Source organism: Pleurodeles waltl, chromosome 2_1 (assembly GCF_031143425.1).
Source record: "Pleurodeles waltl isolate 20211129_DDA chromosome 2_1, aPleWal1.hap1.20221129, whole genome shotgun sequence".
NCBI classification, from domain to species: Eukaryota; Metazoa; Chordata; class Amphibia; order Caudata; family Salamandridae; genus Pleurodeles; species Pleurodeles waltl.
This window is the reverse complement of record NC_090438.1, coordinates 215,460,387-215,475,766: the sequence shown is the minus strand read 5'-3', so window position 1 is coordinate 215,475,766 and position 15,380 is coordinate 215,460,387. Positions and strand designations below refer to the sequence as shown.

General features: G+C 50.0%; 1 protein-coding gene across 2 annotated transcripts in view; it reads left to right on the top strand.

Moving 5' to 3' along the window:
• FMR1 (fragile X messenger ribonucleoprotein 1) overlaps positions 1 to 15,380 on the top strand; it is a 385,399-nt gene that overhangs the window by 114,850 nt on the left and 255,169 nt on the right. The window lies entirely within an intron of this gene.

The window sequence follows — 15,380 nt, the reverse complement described above, 5'->3', positions numbered from 1 at the left end:
CCCAGGATTGATGTGTGGAAAGCTCAGAATTCATTGTCATGATGAAACAGGTGTTCCCGTTGATTCAGTAGACACTGCGGCAATTTTTCAGATGTGAGACAAGTGCTGTGGTGATTCTGCATGCGATATGTCAGTTTAACAGGCATTGCATTGGTTTTCTGGTGCAGTGGATTTTCTCTCTCTTGTGACATCTTTGATGGCCCTAAGACTTCTTAACAGGAGACAAGCTCAATCCAACCCCTTGGAGATCACTTGTGTGGGAAAGCAAAGTCCTTTCAGCAGAGTCAGGGAGAAGCAGGCAGCAGGGTAACAAGCAGAAGAACAGTCCTTCCAGAAAAGCAGTCCAGATGAGTCCTTTGGGCAGAATGGCAGTCCTTCTGACAGTCCAGTTGTAGGTCCAGAAGTGTCTGATTTTAGGGGAACACAGATCTAGTATATATACCCAAATGTGCTTTTGAAGTGGAGGAGACTTCAGAGTGTCTGCCAGGAGATCTATGGGGGGATTATCAGTCTGTTGTGTGGAGTCAGCCTTTGTAGTGTAAGAGTCCCCTTCATGCCCAGGAAGACCCATCAGTATACAGATGAATGCAGCTGAGTGTCCTGTGTTTATGTCTGTCTGGGTGAAATGCACAAGGGGAACTCTCAACCAGCACAGTCCAGGTGTGGATTGCAGACAGGCTGTAAAGCACACAGAGCTGTAACTGCAGAAAAATGCCTACTTTCTATATGTGGCATTTCTAAAAGAGTAATGTTAACTCCAACTTCACCAGTAAGCAGGATTTCAAAATACCATTCCAACTATACCGAGCATGACAATGCCACTCCGTACCACTTAAAAGTATATAAGTGGAGTTCCAGTTCTAGTGCATGAGAGGATCAGGCTTTACAGTAGTGAAAAACAACTTTGTTAATTTTTCACTACCAGGACATGTAAAACAAAAAGGTACATGTCTTTTACTTAAATAGCACCCTGCCCTATGGGTTACATAGGGTGTTCCTAGGGGCGATTTACATGCAATAAAAGGGGAGTACAAAGGCTTGTCCAGTAGTTTTAAATGTCAAGTTGAAGTGGCCGTGAAACTGCACACACAGGCCTTGCAGTAGCAGGCCTGAGTCATAGGCTGATTATGTGGGTGGCACAAACAGTGCTGTAGTCCCTTAAGTGGCATTTAGTTTACAGTCCCTGGCACATTTAGTGGACTTTACTAGGGACTTATAAGTGAATTAAATATGCCATTTGGGTATGAGCCAATGGTACACTGTTTTATAGAGCGGGCACATGTACGTTAGCACTGGTTAACAGTGGTAAAGTGCCCAGAGTCCTAAAACCAACAAAACATGAGGTCAGAAAGGAAACGGAGTAAGCCAAAATAACTTGGGTGACCCTTCAGAAAGAGACATTTTCTAACATTCATGCTATGGGAAGTTCGGTCTGAAGACACAGAGTGTATGCATGCTTTGCTTACTTACAGGAGACCTACTTTGATGGTAAGGAGATTGGTTGATTAAGAGGTGGAGGGACCACATGTATAGCACAATGTGTTCCTCCTATGCTGATTTAGAAAGACCCCACAGGTCCAGTTTGAACTCACCACACTAATTGTAAATTACAATTAGTGAAGCAATACACAATTTTCTACCAGCAGAGTGGAGAGTGCAAACTGAAGGAAGTGCAGCACTATATTCAAGCTATCCAGTTAAAATAACTATCACTTGATCATGCACAGGCTTTGGACTTTACCATAGCAATTGAAGAGGTGGCACTGCAGTGAGAGCCCCTTAATGGGGAAAACTCCTGATGGTAACAGCTACCGCAGGAGTTCTGTACTAACTACATGAATGTGTTAGGCCGCTTCTTTTACAAGTCTGCTGATGCTAAGTTGTAGCCCCACTCTATTACTGAGGCCAAAATCATAATCCTGTTGTAGCCAGGGCGGGATCCATTGCACATTGTACCCTTTTGATGCTTAACATTATTCATCCTGATCAGTCAGGAATACCTTGCCCTATATTTGAAGACTTTTTCATCTTATAAATAATCACCTTTTGGGCATGGGCATTCTGTATGTTGCTACAATAAGTATGGAAAAAAAGTATTTCACGTAGATAGGGACACAATTGGAGACGTTTTGGGGTGGATATTGGACTCCGCCAGGGAGTATGTCATATTTTTGTTAAAACTTCCCTTTTCTGAGGTGTGTAGACTGGCTTTGTTGAAGATGATGCTGTTGCCCCTATTCATTTACTTTTTCACCACCCCCTACCAGTAGTGCTGAATCGTTGGTTTTCACTGACCTCAATAGGCTAATCTAAGACTTAATTTGGGGACACTATCTTTTAGACAGAGAGCACTTGCACATTAGCACTAGTTAGCAGTGATAAAGTGCAGAGTATCAAAACCAGCAAAAACTAATTACAGCACAGGGTCCAAACACTGGAGGTCAGATGCAAAAACAAAAAGTACAGGGAAACCACAGCAAGAGCTGCCAGGTCTAACAGTGCAAAACATATTTCTACATTGGTGTATAGGTGTGATTTGTACGCAATAGATACTGTGTCACTTTCATTGAAAGTGACCTGTGTGATTCCGATGGCACACGGAATGACCCGGATTACCAAATTTGTTCTGTTTATATGTTTGTGTAAATGTTTTGCTTCAAGCATGTCAGTCTTTAATGATCTGAGAATTTGTGTATGTTGTGGTGTCCAGTGTTTGCTTGAGAAATAGCAGGGATTAATCATAAAATGGTTTGATGGGTTGTGCATATTCTGGAATGTAAGTTCTATCAAAATTGAAGAAACCTAGCTAAGATTGCAGTTTCTTGGTGTTGTTTGGTTGTTATAGTTGAGCACACTTCTCTAGGAACTGTGATGTCAGACTTTACCCCTCATTTGAAATCTCGCATCCCAGACGCAGTACACTGGTAAAAGGCAAATGTAATTTTCTTAAAATTAAATTGGAAGCCATGGTTGGCAAGTCCCTACACAAAGCGATCTACTCTGGCGAAGGTGTCTGTTGAGGTCATCACCTGTGAGATAAATGTCATCTACATAGGACAATGCCTCTGGATCAATCTACAATATTGATGTCACATGGGCTGAGAAAAATCCTGGACTGGTCTTATACCCTTGGGAAAGTTGAGAAATCTGGTGATGGGAGCAAAACACAAAGATGGTGCTTAGATCTCGGCTTTCAGATGCTAGATTTTGGCAAAAATATCCAAGGTTGTTTTGTATTTTTTGGAAACTGTGCAAAAGTGCTTTATAGTGTGAATTTTGAATGTCAAATGTGCATGTCTGACAATGTAATTGTCTGTAATCTAAGAGTATTCTACATGAATGGGCCGGCTTAGCAACAGGAAACAAAGGGTTATTCATAGTAAATACACAGGAATTCAGTTACTCCCTGGAACTCAAGTTGTGAGAGAATTTCCCTCACTTGGGCTTTGGCCTCATGTTTTATTGGACGTTGATGCTCCATTTATGGATTGGACTATATTGGTATGAGAAGAATCTCTACCCCAACCCACCTGGTTGCAGTACAGCGCTGGAACCTGTGCCAGAGCCCAATCTGCGGCATAGGCTTCATTTACAAGATCTGGAAGAAGGACTGAGAAATAGGGCAAAGTTACATCTTTCCCTTGTAGGAGCGTTCAGACAGATTGAGGCGGCCAATATTTTTGTGCCAGTAGAATATCATAGCTTAATCTTTCCTAGAAGATTATTTTAGTTTTGCACTTAGTCCCTTTCATTTTGAATTTTTAATTTGCTAGCCCTGGTGGGTGGTGTTATGTGCCTGTCTGGTGTTTCGACTTTTAAGTAGTTGTTCGTTGCTGTCACGTCCAGAAGCTTGTGAAGATCCTGGGAAACTATTGTGACCTCTGCCGCGCTGTCTTGCAGAGTCACTGCCCATGTCCTGTTCCTCAGTAATGTTCTCAATATGTGTCATGCTTAGCCGAAAGTGCTGCAATCTTGTTTTTAAATAGAGGTTTTTCTTCCTTTTTTATTGTGACGTTGTGAAGCCTTTTTCTGTTTCATGTACTAATTTCAGTGCTGTTACCACCCACATCTCTCGCTTCGCTTGTCGGATGAGAGGTACGGGAAGGGCATGTATCAGTATATTGATATCGGTCAGGTGGTTTTAAATTATCATGATTTCTAAGATTGTAGTATTTCCCTAAGGTCTCCGAATGCAGAGATTCTCCTCTTTGTTTTACTTTGACTTCATTATTTTTCTGCTTATCCCAGGGTTTTTTAGAATCTTTTAGTACTGGCATGGTATTATCCTTACCGGAGTTACCTTGAAGCTGTGGCTTACTTGGTCTGAGACCTGTACTAGTATAAGTCTCGGCTTTAATCTTTTGCAGCTCACATTCCTGGTCTATTTGAGGAATGTCCCAGAGATGCTGCTGTACTACCACTGCTACTGCTTCCTCTTAAACATTTCTTAGTATGATTGAGTAGACTGTGGCAAAGTTGCCCATTAGTTTCATCCCCACATCTTGGACAGGGGCTGTGCATGTGTTCATTTTGTATTTGTTTCAACAGTTCTGGAAAATGCGCAGGTGTTGGTGTACCATACGTGGCAGTATAAATTGCAGCAAATACTGTGCCCCAAGTGGCACTGTTGTCTCTGAAGGGAAGCATATTGTGAGAAATCTGTTAATTTTGGGGACCCATATGGGGGAAACACTGTTTCCAGCTGATATGTATGTTGTGCTATTCAAAATGGAATTTGATTGTGCTTAGTCGGAATCCCCTCAATATTGAATGAACAGTCGCTGGGTTATCCGGGGTGTAGCCAACTGCTTAGCAGCTGTTGCAGCCCTCACTGGGGTGGTATTTAGAGTCTACATTCTCAATTGTACTAAACGTCTATATATCCTAACCGCATTATTGTATAGTGGGTGCAGATCTGCTGCCTGTAAATTTTGTATGTTTGGGTGTGGTGTGTATGTGCCCAATTCTGGCCATGCAGACCAAGAGGATGTAGGGCAAAGGTCAGAGCGACGACCTCAGGAGCTGGTGATCCGGGTTCGTGCCTCGGCGTAACGTCCTGCGATTCTGGGCAAATCACTTAATCTCCCCGTGCCTATGGACAGTGCTGACGGGTGATGAGCTGCGTTATATAAATCTGCACATCATTACTTAGGGGACCTATCCTGACATTTTGAATAACATGTGGAAGGCGCCTTGAAACCAGTTACGGTGTTTTTTATATGAGAGTAGTATTTCTAAATATGCCCATGCTTTGTTTTGTGCAGATGCGTTTGGTATAGTATATGGATGAAAAGTGTTTGCATTTGCATCTGCTGCAGGAAAGGTGACCCATAAATAGAAAATTTCTGTTCTGTATGTATCATGTTCCTCTACTATCTACACCTCATTAGGAAGCCCTTGAGCTAGTAAATATTGTGTGAGAGGTGGTCTTGTATTTATTGGAATTAGCATCAGATGTGGTTGTTCCATATTTAAAACAGTAAATTCAGAGATAAAAACATCAAATGGGGAACCATTTTAAGGTTCAAGTTTGAACAACCTACAGACTTACATAGGTATTATCTATTTAGCTGGGGAGTATTTTTTCAAGGGTAGGTCGCTCCCCCTGCCGCTGCAGCTCCTCCAAGTTCCCGAGTTCCTGTGTTCCTGAGACCCACCTAACTGTAAGTACCCCCCTCCTCCCAGCCCCTCGCCCTGCCCCGCGCCACTCACCTTCTCTCCTGCTCCTGCTTCTTTTCCTCCTCTCTGTCTCTTCCTCCTCGCCCCCCCTCTGCAATCTTCTTCTGTGTTCTTCTGTTCTTCTCTTCTGTTCTTCTGTTCTTCCCTTCTGTTCTTCTGTGTTCTTCCGGTCTTCTGTGTTCTTCTTCTCTGTTCTTCTCGGTGCTTCTGTGTTCTTCTTCTCAGTTCTTCTGTGTTCTTCTCTGTTCTTCTCTGTTCTTCTCTTTTCTTCTGCTCTTCCGATCTTCTGTGCTTCTGTCTTCTGTTCTTCTGTCTTCTGTTCTCCTGTCTTCGGCTCTTCTACCTCCTCCGTCTTCTTCCCCCGAGCCTGCCCTCCTGCTCCTTCCTCATCCCCCTCCCTCACTCGCCTCCCCCTCTCTCACCCCTAGCTAACCCGTTCGCTATCTACCTCCCTCACTCCTCCTATCTTCCTATCTCTCTAGCTCCCTATCTCACTATCTAACTCCCCCACTCTCCACCTCCTCCTACCTACCTATCTGTCTATCTATCTATTTCCCTATCTATCGACTTCTCTATCTATTTTCTCTATCTATTTCTCTATCTCTCCCCCCCTCCCGCCACCCCCTCTACTACCTATCTCCCTATCCTCTCACTCTACCTCTCTCCCTCACCCACCTCTACAACCCCCCCTCCCCTATCTTCACAACCCTACTCCTATCTCTCTCCCTAACCTCCAAACCTCCTAACACTCACCCTCCTCCACCCTAAACCCCCTCCCCCAGCTCCTCTCACTCTACCTGTCCCCCCCCTCCCTCGCGCTTTCCCGCCGCGACCTCCTGCACGCCCCGCCCCCCAGCTCCCATTCACCCCCAGCTGACCCCTCCCCCCCCCTCCTACCTCTTATGGCGGCCGCTGCGCGACAGTGGTAGCGACCCTTGACCCAAGGGTAGGTCGCTCCCCCTGCCGCTGCAGCTCCTCCAAGTTCCCGAGTTCCTGTGTTCCTGAGACCCACCTAACTGTAAGTACCCCCCTCCTCCCAGCCCCTCGCCCTGCCCCGCGCCACTCACCTTCTCTCCTGCTCCTGCTTCTTTTCCTCCTCTCTGTCTCTTCCTCCTCGCCCCCCCTCTGCAATCTTCTTCTGTGTTCTTCTGTTCTTCTGTTCTTCCCTTCTGTTCTTCTGTGTTCTTCCGGTCTTCTGTGTTCTTCTTCTCTGTTCTTCTCGGTGCTTCTGTGTTCTTCTTCTCGGTTCTTCTGTGTTCTTCTGTGTTCTTCTCTGTTCTTCTCTGTTCTTCTCTGTTCTTCTGCTCTTCCGATCTTCTGTGCTTCTGTCTTCTGTTCTTCTGTCTTCTGTTCTCCTGTCTTCGGCTCTTCTACCTCCTCCATCTTCTTCCCCCGAGCCTGCCCTCCTGCTCCTTCCTCATCCCCCTCCCTCACTCGCCTCCCCCTCTCTCACCCCTAGCTAACCCGTTCGCTATCTACCTCCCTCACTCCTCCTATCTTCCTATCTCTCTAGCTCCCTATCTCACTATCTAACTCCCCCACTCTCCACCTCCTCCTACCTACCTATCTGTCTATCTATCTATTTCCCTATCTATCGACTTCTCTATCTATTTTCTCTATCTATTTCTCTATCTCTCCCCCCCTCCCGCCACCCCCTCTACTACCTATCTCCCTATCCTCTCACTCTACCTCTCTCCCTCACCCACCTCTACAACCCCCCCTCCCCTATCTTCACAACCCTACTCCTATCTCTCTCCCTAACCTCCAAACCTCCTAACACTCACCCTCCTCCACCCTAAACCCCCTCCCCCAGCTCCTCTCACTCTACCTGTCCCCCCCCTCCCTCGCGCTTTCCCGCCGCGACCTCCTGCACGCCCCGCCCCCCAGCTCCCATTCACCCCCAGCTGACCCCTCCCCCCCCCTCCTACCTCTTATGGCGGCCGCTGCGCGACAGTGGTAGCGACCCTTGACCCAAGGGTAGGTCGCTCCCCCTGCCGCTGCAGCTCCTCCAAGTTCCCGAGTTCCTGTGTTCCTGAGACCCACCTAACTGTAAGTACCCCCCTCCTCCCAGCCCCTCGCCCTGCCCCGCGCCACTCACCTTCTCTCCTGCTCCTGCTTCTTTTCCTCCTCTCTGTCTCTTCCTCCTCGCCCCCCCTCTGCAATCTTCTTCTGTGTTCTTCTGTTCTTCTGTTCTTCCCTTCTGTTCTTCTGTGTTCTTCCGGTCTTCTGTGTTCTTCTTCTCTGTTCTTCTCGGTGCTTCTGTGTTCTTCTTCTCGGTTCTTCTGTGTTCTTCTGTGTTCTTCTCTGTTCTTCTCTGTTCTTCTCTGTTCTTCTGCTCTTCCGATCTTCTGTGCTTCTGTCTTCTGTTCTTCTGTCTTCTGTTCTCCTGTCTTCGGCTCTTCTACCTCCTCCATCTTCTTCCCCCGAGCCTGCCCTCCTGCTCCTTCCTCATCCCCCTCCCTCACTCGCCTCCCCCTCTCTCACCCCTAGCTAACCCGTTCGCTATCTACCTCCCTCACTCCTCCTATCTTCCTATCTCTCTAGCTCCCTATCTCACTATCTAACTCCCCCACTCTCCACCTCCTCCTACCTACCTATCTGTCTATCTATCTATTTCCCTATCTATCGACTTCTCTATCTATTTTCTCTATCTATTTCTCTATCTCTCCCCCCCCTCCCGCCACCCCCTCTACTGCCTATCTCCCTATCCTCTCACTCTACCTCTCTCCCTCACCCACCTCTACAACCCCCCCTCCCCTATCTTCACAACCCTACTCCTATCTCTCTCCCTAACCTCCAAACCTCCTAACACTCACCCTCCTCCACCCTAAACCCCCTCCCCCAGCTCCTCTCACTCTACCTGTCCCCCCCCCTCCCTCGCGCTTTCCCGCCGGGACCTCCTGCACGCCCCGCCCCCCAGCTCCCATTCACCCCCAGCTGACCCCTCCCCCCCCCCCTCCTACCTCTTATGGCGGCCGCTGCGCGACAGTGGTAGCGACCCTTGACCCAAGGGTAGGTCGCTCCCCCTGCCGCTGCAGCTCCTCCAAGTTCCCGAGTTCCTGTGTTCCTGAGACCCACCTAACTGTAAGTACCCCCCTCCTCCCAGCCCCTCGCCCTGCCCCGCGCCACTCACCTTCTCTCCTGCTCCTGCTTCTTTTCCTCCTCTCTGTCTCTTCCTCCTCGCCCCCCCTCTGCAATCTTCTTCTCTGTTCTTCTGTTCTTCTCTTCTGTTCTTCTGTTCTTCCCTTCTGTTCTTCTGTGTTCTTCCGGTCTTCTGTGTTCTTCTTCTCTGTTCTTCTCGGTGCTTCTGTGTTCTTCTTCTCGGTTCTTCTGTGTTCTTCTCTGTTCTTCTCTGTTCTTCTCTGTTCTTCTGCTCTTCCGATCTTCTATGCTTCTGTCTTCTGTTCTTCTGTCTTCTGTTCTCCTGTCTTCGGCTCTTCTACCTCCTCCGTCTTCTTCCCCCGAGCCTGCCCTCCTGCTCCTTCCTCATCCCCCTCCCTCACTCGCCTCCCCCTCTCTCACCCCTAGCTAACCCGTTCGCTATCTACCTCCCTCACTCCTCCTATCTTCCTATCTCTCTAGCTCCCTATCTCACTATCTAACTCCCCCACTCTCCACCTCCTCCTACCTACCTATCAGTCTATCTATCTATTTCCCTATCTATCGACTTCTCTATCTATTTTCTCTATCTCTCCCCCCCTCCCGCCACCCCCCTCTACTACCTATCTCCCTATCCTCTCACTCTACCTCTCTCCCTCACCCACCTCTACAACCCCCCCTCCCCTATCTTCACAACCCTACTCCTATCTCTCTCCCTAACCTCCAAACCTCCTAACACTCACCCTCCTCCACCCTAAACCCCCTCCCCCAGCTCCTCTCACTCTACCTGTCCCCCCCCTCCCTCGCGCTTTCCCGCCGCGACCTCCTGCACGCCCCCGCCCCCCAGCTCCCATTCACCCCCAGCTGACCCCTCCCCCCCCTCCTACCTCTTATGGCGGCCGCTGCGCGACAGTGGTAGCGACCCTTGACCCAAGGGTAGGTCGCTCCCCCTGCCGCTGCAGCTCCTCCAAGTTCCCGAGTTCCTGTGTTCCTGAGACCCACCTAACTGTAAGTACCCCCCTCCTCCCAGCCCCTCGCCCTGCCCCGCGCCACTCACCTTCTCTCCTGCTCCTGCTTCTTTTCCTCCTCTCTGTCTCTTCCTCCTCGCCCCCCCTCTGCAATCTTCTTCTCTGTTCTTCTGTTCTTCTCTTCTGTTCTTCTGTTCTTCCCTTCTGTTCTTCTGTGTTCTTCCGGTCTTCTGTGTTCTTCTTCTCTGTTCTTCTCGGTGCTTCTGTGTTCTTCTTCTCGGTTCTTCTGTGTTCTTCTCTGTTCTTCTCTGTTCTTCTCTGTTCTTCTGCTCTTCCGATCTTCTGTGCTTCTGTCTTCTGTTCTTCTGTCTTCTGTTCTCCTGTCTTCGGCTCTTCTACCTCCTCCGTCTTCTTCCCCCGAGCCTGCCCTCCTGCTCCTTCCTCATCCCCCTCCCTCACTCGCCTCCCCCTCTCTCACCCCTAGCTAACCCGTTCGCTATCTACCTCCCTCACTCCTCCTATCTTCCTATCTCTCTAGCTCCCTATCTCACTATCTAACTCCCCCACTCTCCACCTCCTCCTACCTACCTATCTGTCTATCTATCTATTTCCCTATCTATCGACTTCTCTATCTATTTTCTCTATCTATTTCTCTATCTCTCCCCCCCTCCCGCCACCCCCTCTACTACCTATCTCCCTATCCTCTCACTCTACCTCTCTCCCTCACCCACCTCTACAACCCCCCTCCCCTATCTTCACAACCCTACTCCTATCTCTCTCCCTAACCTCCAAACCTCCTAACACTCACCCTCCTCCACCCTAAACCCCCTCCCCCAGCTCCTCTCACTCTACCTGTCCCCCCCCCTCCCTCGCGCTTTCCCGCCGCGACCTCCTGCACGCCCCCGCCCCCCAGCTCCCATTCACCCCCAGCTGACCCCCCCCCCCCCCTCCTACCTCTTATGGCGGCCGCTGCGCGACTGCGCAGCGGGCGCGCGCAGCGGGCACGCCGCTGGCGCGCCAGAGGCAAGCCCGCCTGCACCCGTCCGCGCCTGGCCCGCGCCCAGCGCCACGACCCCTGGTCCCCAGCTCCCCCAAGCCCCGCTGATCCGCTACGACCCCACCACCCTCCACGCCCTCAACCCAGGGCGCTCCAAAACCTGCTTCCTAGCTCACCCCAAACGCACCCATGGACCCTTCGCCTGCAACTCCTGCAAACGCATCTTCCACCACGCAACTACCACGACCACAAGCCCACGCGCCATCAACCACCTCAAGTGCATCCTGATCAACGCTCGTTCCGTCCACAAGCACGCCGTTGAACTTTGGGACCTCCTGGACTCCACAGCCCCGGACGTCGCCTTCATCACGGAGACATGGATGAACGCCTCCTCTGCTCCAGACATCGCTACCCGCCATCCCCGAAGGCTACAAGATCTCCAGAAAAGACCGCACCAACCAAGTAGGAGGAGGTGTCGCCATCATCTTCAAAGACTCCATCAGCGTCACCACCTCCACCGAAGACCCCCCCCTCGCCGCTGAACACCTGCATTTTCAGATTCGCACCGACAAAAGGACCACCCTCAGAGGATCCCTCGTCTACCGTCCTCCCGGACCTCGCGCCTCTTTCAGCGACGCCATCGCCGACTTCATCTCCCCGCACGCCCTCGCCTCACCGGACTACATCCTCCTAGGCGACCTCAACTTCCATCTGGAACAAAACAACGACCCCAACACCACCACCCTGCTCGACAACCTCGCCAACCTCGGCCTCAAACAACTGGTGAACACCGCCACCCACATCGCCGGACACACGCTCGACCCTATCTTCTCCGCCAGCAAACACGTCTTCTTCAGCCACACCTCTGCCCTACACTGGACCGACCACAGCTGCGTCCACTTCACATTCCGACGCGAGACCTCCCACCTCCGCACTCAACCCATCCCTCATCGACAGTGGAACAAGATCCCTGAAGAGCAACTCTTCTCCGCTCTCGCCGCCAACCAACCCACCCTCACCACCGACCCCAACGACGCAGCTCTCAACCTCACAAACTGGATCTCCAACTGCGCTGACAACCTTGCTCCCCTCAAACGCACGCATCGACAGACCAACACCAAAAAACCTCTCTGGTTCTCTGACACCCTCAAAGAATCAAAGAAAACTTGTCGTGCCCTTGAGAAGGCCTGGCGCAAGGACCACACCGCTGACAACATGACCGCCCTCAAGAACGCTACACGCGAACACCACCACCTGATCCGCACTGCCAAAAGGAACTTTTTCACCGACAGACTAGACAAAAACAGCCACAACAGCAGAGAACTCTTCAGCATCGTCAAAGAGTTCTCCAACCCCAGCGCCAGCGCCAACGCCGTCACGCCCTCACAGGATTTGTGCGAATCCCTCGCCACTTTCTTCCATCGCAAGATCAGCGACCTCCACGACAGCTTCGGACACCAGACCCAACCATACACCACTGAACCCGCTTCCCCGGACATCACCCTCAACAACTGGACCCACATCAACACGGAAGAAACCAAATCCATCATGAACTCTATCCACTCCGGCGCCCCTTCGGACCCCTGCCCGCACTTCATCTTTAACAAAGCCGACGACATCATCGCCCCGCACCTCCAGACCGTCATCAACTCTTCTTTTTCTTCTGCTACCTTCCCCGAATGCTGGAAGCACGCTGAAGTCAACGCCCTACTAAAGAAACCTACGGCTGACCCAAGCGACCTGAAAAACTTCCGCCCCATCTCTCTTCTACCTTTCCCAGCCAAGGTAATAGAAAAGACCGTCAACAAACAGCTGACCACCTTCCTGGAAGACAACAACCTGCTCGACCCTTCACAAACCGGATTCCGAACCAACCACAGCACGGAAACCGCCCTCATCTCAGTCACAGACGACATCAGAACCCTGATGGACAACGGTGAAACAGTCGCCCTCATTCTCCTCGACCTCTCGGCTGCTTTTGACACCGTCTGTCACCGCACCCTAATCACCCGCCTACGCTCCACCGGGATCCAAGGCCAGGCCCTGGACTGGATCGCCTCCTTCCTCGCTAACCGCTCCCAAAGAGTTTACCTCCCTCCGTTTCGCTCAGAACCCACCAAGATCATCTGCGGCGTACCTCAAGGCTCATCGCTCAGCCCGACACTCTTCAATGTCTACATGAGCCCCCTCGCCGACATCGTACGCAAGCACGACATCATCATCACCTCCTACGCCGACGACACCCAACTTGTACTCTCCCTCACCAAGGACCCCGCCAGCGCCAAGACCAACCTACAAGAGGGTATGAAGGACGTCGCAGATTGGATGAGGCTCAGCCGCCTAAAGCTGAACTCTGAAAAAACGGAAGTCCTCATCCTCGGCAACACCCCGTCCGCCTGGGACGACTCCTGGTGGCCCACGGCCCTCGGCACCGCACCGACCCCCGCAGACCACGCCCGCAACCTCGGCTTCATCTTGGACCCTCTTCTCACCATGACCAAGCAAGTCAACGCCGTGTCCTCCGCCTGCTTCCTCACTCTCCGCATGCTCCGTAAGATCTTCCGCTGGATCCCCGCCGACACCAGAAAAACCGTGACCCACGCCCTCGTCACGAGCCGCCGGGACCACAGCCAAACTCCAAAACCGCCTGCAACGCATCCAAAACGCCTCGGCCCGCCTCATCCTCGACGTACCCCGCAACAGCCACATCTCCGCACACCTGAGACACCTGCATTGGCTCCCAGTCAGCAAAAGGATCACCTTCCGTCTTCTCACCCACGCACACAAAGCCCTCCACAACAAGGGACCGGAATACCTCAACAGACGCCTCAGCTTCTACGTCCCCACCCGCCCCCTCCGCTCCGCTGGCCTCGCACTTGCTGCCGTCCCTCGCACCCGCCGCTCCACGGCGGGTGGGAGATCTTTCTCCTTCCTGGCGGCCAAGACCTGGAACTCCCTCCCCACCAGCCTCAGGACCACCCAGGACCACTCCGCTTTCCGGAGACTCCTAAAGACTTGGCTGTTCGAGCAGCGATAACCCCCCCTTTCCCCCTAGCGCCTTGAGACCCGCACGGGTGAGTAGCGCGCTTTATAAATGTTAATGATTTGATTTGATTTGATTTCCTAATACCACAGATATCTCCATATGAAGGTAATTAGGGTACCTTGGGCATGCCAGAGAGCGTTACTCAGGAGATCCATTAAAATTTGTGCCTAACCAACATTGATCACACCATTTCTTGCGGTTCATATTTTGCTAATAAGACTGTGTGTTTGAGGGAGGCAGCATCACTGCGTGTGGGTGACTGAGTCAGTTCCACAACATCTCAAACCTGTTGGCCTGATCTGTGGCTAGCACGTAGTATCTCTCAAAAACCTAGGAAGTAAAGTTGATTTATGGCAACCTAAACATGACACTCTGGCTCACCAGGGAAGTCGTGGTGAACACATCATACCCATTTCGCTCGGTTACAGAACGACTCACACATGCCAAGGCAGATTAAAAGATGCAAGCTAGAGTTCAATGCATTTATTGAAGCAATCACATCCTATTATAAAAAGCATGGGCCGTGATAATAAGACAGAGGAAACAGTGACCATTATTACAATTAGTGTAAAGAAAATAAACAACCCCACCATCTTTGTATGATCCTAAAAGCCTAAAGATTACTACCTATACCCTATGCCTAAAATCTGGGAACATAACAATGGTAACCTTTCTGCCCATCCCAGTCTAAGAGAAGGACTCCGACCCCATACCGGAAAAGGCTGGCAAGGGTCTACCTGTTGTCTGGATGGCAATCTTCTCATATGGCTGAAGAAACATCGTCAGGATCAGCGAAGCTGTCAATGGAATGGTGTACGTTGCAGGATTGCCATGACTGGAATGCCCCCTGCCTTGCTTAACCATATGTGGTGTTTTATATAATAATTCCTGCAATGCTGACATGATAATATGTCTATGAATTGGGGGCTCCTGAGCTCCTGGAGCATTAATAAGAGTTAGAATGTCATGTACCGAACATGACAGCTTTGAACAGAGCACAAAGTGAAATGTAGGCAAAGGGCTGATGAAATATGCAGCAGTAATATCTATGTCTTCTCAGAAAGAAGCAGCTGATGAAATATAAAAACAATAAGATAAAAGCTGCCTGTGCTAAAAAAAAAAAAAAACAATGAAAAAAGCACAGGCTGTGGGCCTAATGCTAAAAAAAGGGTGCCTAACCCAGATACTAAGGAGAACCCACAACAGGGGCAACATTAATAATTTTATTAATGTTGTGGGAAGGCTGCAGGAAGTGAGGCACCCCCTAGCAACATTAGAAAAAAACAATAAATCTTATGGGTCATTAAAACCATGACTGCACGAGAGCTTACAATATCTGTAAAGCACTTCTAGCTGGAACTCTGTGCTGTTCAGCTGGAGCACAATTCCGTCTTGTGGTTGTTTTTATGACTGCATTTTGTTGGCTAAAAACTATAATATAATTGGAATAAAAGCCTCTTGCCATGTATACTGATAGATATGCTACATATTTGTTCCAAACAATGAAACCGTTTTAAAACATATTTTATGAGTAACTATCAAATGTATTTTAAATTTAGTTTGCTGACAGTGGTTTTGTTTTTTTACATTT